Source organism: Poecilia formosa, unplaced genomic scaffold, assembly GCF_000485575.1.
Source record: "Poecilia formosa unplaced genomic scaffold, Poecilia_formosa-5.1.2 Scaffold32, whole genome shotgun sequence".
Taxonomy (NCBI): domain Eukaryota; kingdom Metazoa; phylum Chordata; class Actinopteri; order Cyprinodontiformes; family Poeciliidae; genus Poecilia; species Poecilia formosa.
In genome coordinates this window covers 2,698,741-2,711,215 of record NW_006799971.1, presented here as the reverse complement: position 1 = coordinate 2,711,215, position 12,475 = coordinate 2,698,741, and the positions used below count along the sequence as shown (strand labels likewise).

The following is a 12,475-nucleotide window of genomic DNA, read 5'->3' as shown; positions in this document are numbered from 1 at the left end:
TAAATGGACCTCACTAAGGAGTGATGGGAGAAGAACCAATTAGATTTTTTTAGTTTATAAACTAGTATGAAAACACCCACGTTTATAAAGAAGAAAGAGAGATTAAAACTTGAGTTTGAGTATTCATGACTTTAACAGTGGTGAATAAAAAATATTTTTAAATACATTTTCAAAGAATACATTTTTGTCCCTAGTAGATTTTGTTTTAGTAGATTTTTGCTTAAGAATCTTTCTTATCCATCCAAAACTTTTATTGTTATTGATTAATAACTAGATTTTCGGGGGAAATCAGCTTCATCCAAGTAAAAACCTTCACACACATAAGTGAACACAATCCTCTCCTTTATGGATGGTGCATTTCCACAGATCTGTAACTTCCTGTGGGTCAGACACGGAGCCACGGCCCTGTGGGACAGCAGGCCACCCCGCCAGCGGAGCCCCAAACTGAGGCTCAATTCTCCGTTCGCCTTCCCCTCTTTTTCTAAAGAAACAAAAAAACAGTACGGGTCACAGAAGGTATACATGAAAACCTGACCAGCAGTGCACACAGTGGCACGCTGCACCGGTCTGAATGTAAACAGACGATATGGAGCAGCATGGATCACATGCAGCTCGTCAGGCTGTGATGGTCAGCCAGCCAAAACTCACACACTCGGTTCACTCATCACACACAGGGACACATTTTCCATGAAGAAAAAAACTGGAAGAAATAAAAGAGATGTAAAAATAAACTGCCGACGTGTTAGCATACACAGAAAGATTTAATGTTCAGATTCACAGGATCCACTCAGTGAACTGCAGCGTCAACAAGATTTTGGATTATTTCACTTTAACCCCTTAATTTCCACCCTCAAAATGATTACACGTAAGTCCATAGCTGCATTTCTGTTGACCTTAAAGTTGCACAAATTGTAATCATGAAAATAAATTTGCTTGATGAAAACACTGCAATTTTGTCATGTTTGGATAAAATTTTTAAAAGTTTTGGCGGTAGAAAGAGGTGTTTTTCTTTGGCTTTATTGAAATTGGTTTATTTCGCAAAATTGCAATGGAAACATTTCCGACATTGAACAAAGAACTCAAAACCAAAGTGACAGACCAGAACCAAAGTCCTTCATATGACATGACTGTCCCAGAAACATTATTTTCAAATTATACAAATAAATCAGCTCAGAAAACCTGTTGTCGTAGCTATGCGACTGTAACTCTAATTTGGCTACTGAATTTAATTTAAAGGGGCAGTTGTCATGATTTCAGTTCAGTTACTCTCTCTCCCTCTCTAGCTGATTGCTCATTATCCTCACCTGTGCTGTGCTGCTCCCCATTTTAACAGCTGCTCATCACATACCTACTCAATGACTGATGCCTTCAAGGCCTGATTCATGTTCAAGGAGTTTCTGGTTTTTGAGCCTGCCTGCTTCCGACTGCTGTTTTTGTCTAGTTCTTGCTGGCATTTGACTCCGTTTCCAGTCTAGTGTATTTTGGATTTTCCTTACCTGAGACCCTGGACCGTTTTTGACTACAAAACATTGGCTGGTGGATGTTTGACTCTGTCTGAAGACTTGAGGCCCTCAAGCCCTCCAATTTTCTGCTCAACCAACTGCAGTGGACAATTTTAAGGCTACTATATGATTATGAGTAAAACAAGTCGATAACTTTATTGTAATACCAGGGCCAGAGAAACAGCTTCAGAAGACTTTCCCATGAGCACATGCATTGCACAAGAATGGCTTTACTCATAATCAGATAGTAACCTTAAAAATTTCCCCTTTGTAATTTAATGCTGTGAAACTGGACCTGTCTCTTTCTAAAAAAGACACACCAACAACAACAAATAGGATAACAATGTAGAACAAACAACGGCAGAATAAATTCTGCAAAGACTAAAAAGATTTTGGTCAATCAAGTAACTGTTCAGTTGTTAAAAGTGTTATGTCTATTAAATATCACAAAAAAATTTACTTTGTTATAAAGCCTTGAATTGAGCCTGTGTCTTTTAAAAACTCCTGCTCTTTCTGAAACTCCGCCTTCAGGAAGTCATCACAACATTGTTGCTCTATTAACCTTTTAAAAAAAGGGTTTACCAACATTATTCTGAAATGGGGCTCGTATAAAGAGCTCAGCAGTTGGTCAGTTTTACCAGGTGTCTGCTAATTAGTGCTGGCTAGTCTGAAGGAGCTAAGTAGGGGAGAGCTATTCTGAGAGGAAGCTTGGAAACTGCAACTCTGAGGAAGAGCTTCGACCCTGAAGGCAGAGCTAGGTCCACCCAAGCATTTTGAACAGTTGAACGGTGATTAAATGATCTCTCAAACATGCAGGAAAGAATCAAAGCAACACTCCAGGTATGTTTTCGATGAGGGAATAACATTATAACATGATGTGACGCTCAAAGTCCGTTTTACATAATACTTCCCTTTTAAAGCTGGAATGTTACTGAGCCCTTATTGGTCCACATATACCTATTTGAATCCAAGAGTCATACAGAGTTGTCCATATCTTATTAGCATATATTTTTAACCTAAAAAAATGTTTAAATGACAGTTTGCCTGAGAAAAATTACAAAAAGTTTACAAAAGTTATCAAGAGTCACACAAAAATACAAATACCTCACAGGTTCTCCTTTTTTAACTAAATTTGCACATAGTTTGCCGCACCACTCCGAGTCGAGGTGTGTGTTTATGTGGGAAAAGGGAAAAAAGGTATTAAAGTGTGATAATTGGCGATCTCATCCCAAACACCTGTCATAGACAGCACGTCACACAGCACGTCCCTTCATACACATACACACACACACACACACACACACACACACACACACACACACACACACGTTTGAGATTATCAGTCTCTGATTCGCTCTCGTGTTCGCACAAAGAGCTTGCGGTGTGTGTCTGTTCTGCCTGCGCTATATCAGGTGCGTGTACACAAACGCACAACGTTCACACGCAAACTGCCAGAAAACATGTAACCGGTAAGTCCCAGAGCGTGGAGTATATCAGACAGGAATTACAGCTGTCATTATCACATGTAAAGAGGTTTGCACACACACACACACACACTCACGCACACGTAAAAAGCCTTTTTCTTTCACAGACATTGTGAATGACACGTCGCAGGAGCAAAACACTGACAAAATAAATTCAAACATCTCTCAGCTCTGTGATTGTGGTAAACTGAAACGCATCAAACATACATTATGCAGAAACATACATTATGCAGCATATGCAAACTACTTCTGCCAATCATGCACACATCCCTAATCCATTTTTTCTATCCTTCCACCAATCTTCTCCTTTTCCCCTCAACCCTCTTTTAAGGATCTTTCTCCAGCCTCGATTTCAGTCCCTTGTTCTCAGTCTCACGATTGGTTTTGTGTTTTCGTATCCATTTCATATGGATTCTGGAAAGAGGCAAGCAGATTGTTTTATACTCTGTGATTGCGATAAAAGCTCAGATATCACTCTCCTGGAGCGCTAACTGGAACTTAATAAGCCACGTTAAGCTGTATTAATCATGTGGGTTTGCTCATAAGAGAAACACATTTTACACACTGTGTTGGTGTAGATGTTCCAGGTTATAGTAAGGCGATTCAGCTGTCACCCAAAGGACTTTTTCAGCTTTAGTATTGTAAGTTTTCCAGGCTCATAAGGTAATTTTATAGCACGATCAAGTTACTATTTTAACGTCGGCTGTTATAAAAATGCTGTTTATGTCAAATATGATTTAAAAGAAATTTGGCTACCTAGTTCAACGCCTTGAAATTGGGCATCTGTCTAAACTCCACCTTCAGGAAGTCATCGCAACTGTGTGTGACGCCTGGGTGTGCTGGGTCCACCCAGGCGTTTTACACAGCTGGATGGATTTGAATTGAAAGAATCAAGGCAACACTCCACATTTACTACTCTATTAACCCTATTAACCCTTTAACAACATTTTTGCCAATGTTTCACTGAGAAGTAGCTCATATAATGAGGTCAGAGCTGACCCCATTATAGGAGGTCATTAGCTCTAATGATCAGTTCTGCCAGGTGTTTGCTAATTGCTGCTGGCTAATCTGAAGGAGTTGAGTGGGAGAGCTGCTCTGTGAGGCGGAACCTGGGAAACTGCAGTTCTGAGGAGGAGCTTCGTCCTCAAAGGCGGGGCTGGGTCCACCCAGGCGCTTTACACAGCTGGATGGATTTGAATTGAAAGAATCCAGGCAACACTCCAGGTATGTTTTTGATGAGAAAATAACATTATAAAATGATGTAAATCTCAAAATACATAATACTAACCCTTTAAAATTGCCCCACACAACATGACATTTACTCCTTATTCCATCATTACGTTTTTGCATCCAATATTAAAAACCCAGCAATGGAACTCATTTCTGCTATATGATAAAATCTCAACATGTGGGAAAATGGTACCTATTTGAATATGCACAGTGTAATAAACAGATGTGTACCTCTGGGATAATCCAGCACGATTATCCCAGACGAGAGCCTGAACAGTGGCCTGTTCAGGCTCTCGTCTGAACAGGACACTAATTTCACCTGGAGTTTTGAGTTTCGCATCTAAAAACAAACTTGAGTTCTTTCTCCTGAGACGGGGCCCTGCTGACAACTATTTATCTGACCTCTGAACTTTGGGTTCCTTGATTGTGAGAACCAAGTTCATGTCTGTTTACATAGCAAATCTGCAATAGGAAATTACGAACGAAGGGGAAATTTACGAAGGATTAAGAGAAAGAAAACATATGGAAATAAAGAGAACAGGTGAAGTCTACACGTTTGGCTGGATGAGAGAGGAAGACGGAAGGTAAGAGTCGGTGGCAGCAGGGATGGAAGACGGATGGTTTGTGGTGGAAGTGAGTGAAGAAAAGGGGAAGAAATAATTCTTCTTTGGAGTCCCAGTGAGGACATAATCAACTGCTTTTACCTGGGGACGGATTGGCCACTGCCTCACTGTGAATGTGTGCTAAACAAATGAATGGAAGCCTGTTGCATTTATTATTATTCCTTTTATAGTCGTTATACAATAAGATTTTCTGTATTTCTGTGTTATATATGCAAAGGTGCCATTTAACAAAGGAATCCAACACAAGGGTTAGGTTATGTTAGCTAGAATGTTTTTAAAGGCCAAAAATCTGAAAGCTGCCAATGTGAATTCAGGTACAGTTCAGTTCTTTTATTGTGTTTTTCTGTGTATGGTCATATCCAATAAATTTAAAAAATGTGTGTGAAAAAGGCTTGACAGATTAAAAGTACCTTTCAAAAGTAACAACCTTTAAGTAGATGTTAAACACACATTTTATTGAACCCACATTACTGTTTTATTGATCTGTCATGTTTTCATCAGCTGTAATCTGAAAAATCATCCTAGAGAACAGAAGTAAAGGCTTGAAAACATCAGTCTGTGTGAAATTAATCTATATAATGATTTCCACGAATTGAAATAATTGAATTTTTCAATAGGAATAAAGAGACTTTCTTTTAATATAGTTGAAAAGTGACCATTTTGAGAAACGTTGCAAACATTTGACACCCAAGTAGTTGGTTTGAATTGCCTGCCCCTTTTTCCTGTTTTCTGTGGCTAAGCTGAATTTTTTTTATTTTTTCGAAATCCAATTTTGATTACAGAGACGTCATAATCCGTTTTAATTGTTGTTGTAGTGGTTGTTTCATTTGTTTATTCTGAACTGGAGGTAAACGATATGGACTTTGAATTCTATCATGATATTTTTCCGGCACCAATATCACCAATAACATCAGCTTTGTTTTTTAACATTGATGCAAATTTATCAAGACAACAATAAATAAAATTTCTTATCACAGTAAGAAATCTTCACGATAAATGATATGGTACATGCCCACACCTATTTTGGATATTTAAAATGTTTTCCAGTTCCAGTGTTAAATGTTCTTTACAAATTAAAGTTTCTTTTTACCTTTGAGTGGGTATACTTGAATTAATAAGCCATTATTATTAAAATTATTATCATTATTATACGAGTTGAAAATGGTCTCAAATTGACAATATTATTGTTTATCACAATCATTTCTGGGACAATTTCTCTTTTAATAAAATGTGTTATTTGTGCTCAGTTGCTACGTTCCACTGCTATAACCACAGTTTTACAGTGAACCATCAGACCAGATCTAATGTATTAACTTGGCTCAAAACGTTTTCCTGTGATCTGTGCCGGGTTGCCATGTCTGCAGGGTGGTGCCCCTCCTCTTCTCAGCTTCCTCTCATCCTCCCTGCTGAAGGTGAAAGGTCAGGAAGACTTCGGAAGCGTCTTGTGCGGTGATGTTTGGGACGCGCGGGAGGGGGTAATGTTACCCTCCTCCAGAGGGACATCACCTAACACACAGTGCATGTCAGCACACAAAACAGTCAAGATACACACCTAACGACCTGACAGGCTGGTCAGTCTGCGTCGGAGAACTAATTGTTTTTAGATGAGGCAACTTGAGGAGAGGCTCCGGAAAGGGAGGATGGACAGCAAAGGACTGCGGCCGTAAATTAAAGAAGTCCCGGATATTTGGTTTCCACGTGGGTTAAAATGAGAAAACGGCAAACACTTCTTCTTTTTTTTTTTCTTCTTTTTTTCTGGATGCCTCTTAACTCGACCACACATACAGACACAACTCATCCCCAAAATAAAAAAGTATTGTGATGCATGTTTTGAAGTGTCCAGCAGTCCGTCCAGCAGGGGGGGAGGGAAAAAAACCTTCAATGATACCCAATTCAGAGAGCCACTCTGCAAAACAAACCACTCAATAAGCTGGAGGTAATGGAGACTTGCAGGTCAGGCTTTACAGCAATATCATTACCGCACACAAAAGCACACGCAACACACTTCCACTCCCATTGTCTGGGCAATACTTATTAGCGCCCGTGCTAACAGTTTGTCCATAAGTGACCTTAATTAAGTGGCTGGCACCATTAGCTTGCAGAGCTAAGAGGCTAAGAGCCATACATCTGCATGTGAATGTGTGTGTTTTTTATGATAATGGCTTTGTTGAGGTGTGTACCGGAATACTAACAAGCGGCTGCGGCGCGCTCCAGAGTGGATAAATAGGCGGTTGAAGTCGAGTGCTGGAGAGGAGATGGTTTAGATAAGTTACTCATTGTGAGAAAGACAAAAAAAAAAAAAAAGGGGAGAGGGAAGAGGGGAGCAGTTGCCGAGGGCCGCTTTAAAATGCAGGTTAGCCCCGTTTATGCACTTCGCACAGCAGTAAGCAGCACTCTGGGAACGCTCGGTTTACCCGATCATTTTCATTAGTTGTGAAAACAAGGATCTGAATTCAATCTGAAAAACATGTATGAAAGTATTAATGCTTTGTTACAAATCTCAATCGACGCTTTATTTATTTATTCATTTTTTTTAAATACACAATTATTGTTTAGTGCATCAGTTGTCACCTATCAGAACTCTACTCTGATGATAGCTGTTATTTCCTTCACCTTTGGCTCTGGTTTCTCCATCTTTGTTTTTGTTATTGTTGCTGAGGTGGCTAATGGATCCTCACCCTGTTAGCTCGTAAAAAGCCGGTAAACGGAGGTCAGGCGGTCAGAAGTCGCTGCCATCCCTTTGATCTGACCCCGACATCCTGGGAAGGAAGAGGAAATAAAGGAGGAAGAGAATTCTTCACGGACAAGTGGGAGAACACTGTCCCCCATTCAAGCAGCCTGTTTCTGACAAATTTATGAAACCTAGAATTTTATAGCTAAGTGTAATTTAATAAAACCTTTGATTTTTTTAAAGGAGAGGTTCATATTCTTTTGACAATGCATACAAATATAGTTAAATATAAAGTGATAAAGTCATTACTATTCACAGTTAAAACCAAATATTTACATGAAGCAAATAAAAGGACAAGCACATTTTGTTTCTGTCTGAAGTTAAATGAGACCAAGCTTCTCTTGTTTCAGGTTAGTTAGAATTCCCAAAATCATTTGCATTTTCTTAATTCCAGATTTTGCATTTCTACAATTGTTTTGAGATTTTTGTGCACATTTGGTCAATATCAGGGAAACTTGTCTTTTAAAGTGTATGACTTGGGTCAAACATTTTGAATCTCCTTCCGCAAATTTCTCACAACAGCTTGCCGGCATATTGGCCCATTCCTCTTGACAGAACTTTATGTGTTGTAATGCATGTTTTAAAGTGTCCAGTTGTACATCCAGCAAAATGTCAACGAGATCCAATTCAAAAAAGAGACTCAGAAACAAATGATGCTGAATATAACAGCAATTTATTTAATTGTAATTCGTTTTTAATTAACCTTTTGAACTTTACGTCATGTTGCAACAAGTGTTGCTTTGATTCTTTCATGCATATTTGAGAAATCTTTTGATCTCCATGGCAACTACTGGGCTGTGCAAGATTCCCGGATGAACCTAGCTCCACCTTCGAGGACAAAGCTCTTCCTCAGAGCTGCAGTTTACATAATTCTGCCTCAAAGAGCGATCAGGGGGGATCGCTCTTTGAGGAGCTGAGTGGGGGCTCAGCTCCTTCAGACTAGCCAGCAGCAATTAGCAAACATCTGGTGCAACCGAACATCAGCTGAGCTCATTAAATGAGCTACTTCTCAATGCAACGCTGGTAATAAGATTGTTAAAGGATTAGTAGAGAAGCCATGTTGTGATGACTTCCTGAAGGCGGGGTTTCAGAAAAAAAGAGTTTTTAAAGAGTAGATGCCCAATTTTAAGGACTCAAATTACAAAGTAATATTCTTTTAAGTCTTGATATATAGCTTTTTTTAACAAGTGAAGGCAGCATAGATACTTGATTGATCAAAATATTTATATAATGTTTTATTCTGCCTTTATTGGTTTTTGTTCTATTGTTGTTTTGTGTGTCTTGCTTTGATCCATTTTAGCACTGTACAAAACTTTGTAAAAAATAAACTTTTTTTTGGTGTTTTATATATAAAATCGATTTTGAGTCACATGATGTTTTCTTTTTCATTGATACCCAGTTACACAGCCTTTTTGGATTAATTTAAGATTAAATTTGAGAAGAAGCACCAAAACTACAAAACGTTTGTGGGGGGGGGTTTGTGCAAAACTCATCTCTACTGGATTCTATGTCGCTGTAACCGCTCAGACGACGACCTCCTCACAACACCTGACACTAATTCTCATCTCACCGCTCCATCCCCTTTAAAGTAATTCAACATATTTAAATTCATTAGTGCAGCGACAGAGGAAGCTAACCCAAGTGCTACTATAAGCACAGAAACAAATGTGCCTGGGTTCCCAACCTTTAAAACACACACACACGCACGCACGCACGCATGCACACACACACACACGCACATCCACACACTGAGTGGAGCAGATTACATTCTCCCCAGGACTTGACTTGCATTAAAGTTTAAATGTGTTCAATTTGGACAGTCCCAATATTAGACTGGAGTATCATTACGAACCTTATTGGATGAGTCTGAGCAGAATAGATTTCTACTGATGAGATGAAGATGCCTCAGGCACAGGCACACACACACACACACACACACACACACACACACACACACACACACACACACGCTTGTTCACACATTCCCATCTATCACACACATACAGACGTGAAGAAAGGAACAAAAAAAATTATCTGTAATTTCAAACATTTTATATTATCTTTATATAGGTTTTATTGAGTAAATATATTTAACATATGATCGCGGAGCTGTGAATGAACTATTGGCAAGGTCAGCATTAAGGAGTTATTAAGGAAAGACTAAGAATCTACGGAGGATTTAAACAAATGTTTGTGGTTTACAATAAACGGATAAATGAGTCCCAATGAGAAAAGCAACAAAATAATGATGAAAAAATAATGTTAGTACTGGCTGGCAGTAGCCATGTTTTTATCAATGTTGTCATTACGCAAATTTTGAAATATTGCATTTAGAAAATGTTGACGGAAACGGTAATTTTTGGAATAACATCCTCACAAAGAAACTTTTACTCTCGCTTGAAATAGTTTCAGAAAAAGCTTCAGAATAGAGTTAATGCACTCAATGGGAGATGGACACACATTAGCCGAATATATTTTGACGTAGCGAAATGTCCCATCAACTGGTGGGTCTGTGCTTCACCAGAGGCAGAAGTCCACTCCTCCCACTCAGAGCAAAGTTGTTTTTGCATTTGCATTTTAAAAGTTAGAAAATTCACATGACAATTTGATGGAAATATTGCAAATGAAACTGAGATTTTGATATTTATTTAAAGGGGCAGCATTATGTTTTTTTCCAATCACATAGTTCCAATTTACAGCACAATCAAGTAACCATTTTAACTTCAGTAGTTCCAAAAAAATGACTTGTATATCAAATATGACAAATAAGAGAAATTCAACTTGAAATTAGGCAGGCCTCTGTCTCTTTAAGAAATTCTCCCACAATTAACCCTGTAATAACTTTTTCACCGCCACTGCTTAGAGAAGTAGCAAATGGCGCTAGGTCCACCCAGGAGTTTTGCACATCTGAATGGTTGCCATGGAGATTACAGGATTTCTGAAACATGCATGAAAGAATCAAAGCAACACTCCTGTTTTTGATTAAAAAACATCATAACATGATGTAAAGCTCAAAAGAGTTGATTTTACATACCTTTAAAAAAAACCATCTAGACAGAAGCATCAGGAAAAAGCTAATAAATTAATTACTTGTATAGATGTATCCAAAATTAAATGTGCAACTGAATTATTTGATCACTTTTGGCAAAAAAATGACTTAAGCTTTTATTTTAGGAAGGTGATGATAAGGATCACATGCAGATCTCAGAATGAACAGGTTATTTCTAAGTGGCTGGAATTTTCTTCCAGCAGGCCATATTTACTTTGGTCGCCAGGTGAAGGTGGAGCGCTGAAAAGTTGCTAACAGACACGTTGATCACTGTTAGCAGGAGCCATATTCAAAATGTATCATTTCGCCGTGTGTGTGACGATGCCTCTGTTTCTGTATTTGTGCCAATAAAAATGCTAATTTTAAATAGCTCCTGATGCGACTTTCAACAGTTGTTTTTCCTCTCCGTGAATGCCGTCTAAAAGTGACAGCTTCATTCCAAATTGTAATGAGGCGTTTGAAAACGGGGGTTCACGTGTTACCGGTAAAGATCACAAACTGTGACGGATCAGAAGGGACTGGATAAAACCAGGGAGGACGACTCTACCTGGATGGAAAAATGAACTGCTCTCAGCCATCTTCCTCACTTTTTTATCCACTTAGCGTGGCAAAGAAGAAGTGATTTTGTCCTTCCCTCACCTCCACCTACTTCCTCCACTGTCTCACACTCCGCCTTTTAAAATAATATCTTTCTCATTCTCCGTTTCCAGCCTTCCTCCCTATTATCTTTTTTTTTGTCTCTTCCTCCTCCTCCTCCTCCCCCTCCTCGTCGTCCTCCGCCACCTTCCCCTCCTCTCGTCTTGCTTCCTTCTTTCATTTGTTCTCCACTCTTTCGCTCCCTCTTCTCACTTTGAGCGAAATAGATTTTCAATTATGTGTTGAGTGCCTGGAAGCTTCTATATTTCCCAACCTGACCCCAATACAGCTGAAGTGATATCCCACACAGCAGAAACACACACACACACACACGCACACGCACATCAACACAACATCCACGCACGCACGCACATCGGACAAACTTCCGCCTTCACTTACAGCCTAATGGGAGAGGAGGAGTGGCTGGAGGAGGATGTCTTCAGTGGTCTGGACTTGTCCACTAAAATACCTGACAGCTATCACAGACAGCCAAATGAAATGTTGCTTTAGTCTTTTCCAGCAACATCATGAAGCAATGTCACATATTAAAACAAGATGGAAAATAATGAGTGTGCTTTGCCGCCTACAGCCGCGGTTTCTCACCTATGACCTTTGGAGACGGACTCACCAGGATCAAGGTGCAGCACAGGTAGAAAGCATCGATATGGATTATACAGATGAATGATGGGAACAAGTTTGGTTGGGTTGTATTATAACTGGCTAATATTTACAGTGTTTGAAACTGAAATGATTTGGATTTGTTTAGAGGTGACTTTTACAAGAATGTCACCAACACACTGTGTCCTATGTCTCAAGCATAGTATATATATATTAAGGCATTAACACATACGATTAACAGGGTTTTCCCCAGAAAACTTGCTAAACCAGGTGGTCGGGGTGCCGAGGCAGTCCACTGTGTTTTTGTATTAAAAGATGTTAAGTTTAAATGGGAGTAAAAATTACAGAGGATGCTTGGCTTTCTATGTGTGTGGCACAACAGACGTCTATCAGTTCTAAAAGATGGAGGGAATTTGGATGGAAGTGCTTAATTAAATACTTTATTACACCGCAAATTACTAATAGACATAGAGGAGAAGAACAGCAATGTTGGAGACAATTTGGACATCGGAACGCCAATCATTCTCATGTATTTTGGTCCTGCCCAAAGTTGGTAACTTACTGAGATGGAATCTGTCAGACTACTGGGATAATTTGGGGGT

General features: G+C 39.2%; 1 long non-coding RNA gene across 1 annotated transcript in view; it reads right to left on the bottom strand.

Annotated features, from left to right (window-relative positions):
* Positions 1–7,329: 7,329 nt before the first annotated feature.
* The window catches only part of LOC107835950 (uncharacterized), a 46,583-nt gene continuing 41,437 nt past the window's right edge, over positions 7,330–12,475 (bottom strand). Inside the window, exon 2 of the long non-coding RNA XR_001661794.1 lies at positions 7,330–7,598. This is a non-coding gene — a long non-coding RNA (uncharacterized LOC107835950). The remainder of the gene's footprint in view (positions 7,599–12,475) is intronic.